The sequence below is a fragment of the Alligator sinensis genome, unplaced genomic scaffold (genome assembly GCF_000455745.1).
Source record: "Alligator sinensis unplaced genomic scaffold, ASM45574v1 scaffold313_1, whole genome shotgun sequence".
Taxonomy (NCBI): Eukaryota; Metazoa; Chordata; order Crocodylia; family Alligatoridae; genus Alligator; species Alligator sinensis.
The window spans coordinates 2,493,264-2,493,484 of record NW_005841939.1 but is presented as its reverse complement, the minus strand read 5'-3'; the positions used below and the strand labels follow the sequence as shown (position 1 = coordinate 2,493,484).

Genomic DNA, 221 nt, shown 5'->3' with positions numbered 1-221 from the left:
AGTATGGCCAGATGCTGGTAGCTTGAGGGGAAGCGGAGGTTTATTTCCCACATTGCCTGCGCTGACCCTGCCTGCATTGATAGTCTCTGCTTGTGTACCTAGGGCCGCAGCAGCCAGACACCAGTAGCCTGAAGGGAAGAGGGGAGTGGCACGGGCATGGAGCTGGCTCTGTCCCACGCTGAAGATTCCCTCAGGCAGGGCCCTGGCCCCCCCCCCCCCCC

At 62.4% G+C, this 221-nt stretch overlaps 1 protein-coding gene across 5 annotated transcripts in view; it reads left to right on the top strand.

The window, feature by feature from the left end:
• Window positions 1-221, top strand: part of ATG5 (autophagy related 5) — a 151,404-nt gene that overhangs the window by 115,596 nt on the left and 35,587 nt on the right. The gene's annotated exons all lie outside the window — the stretch shown is intronic.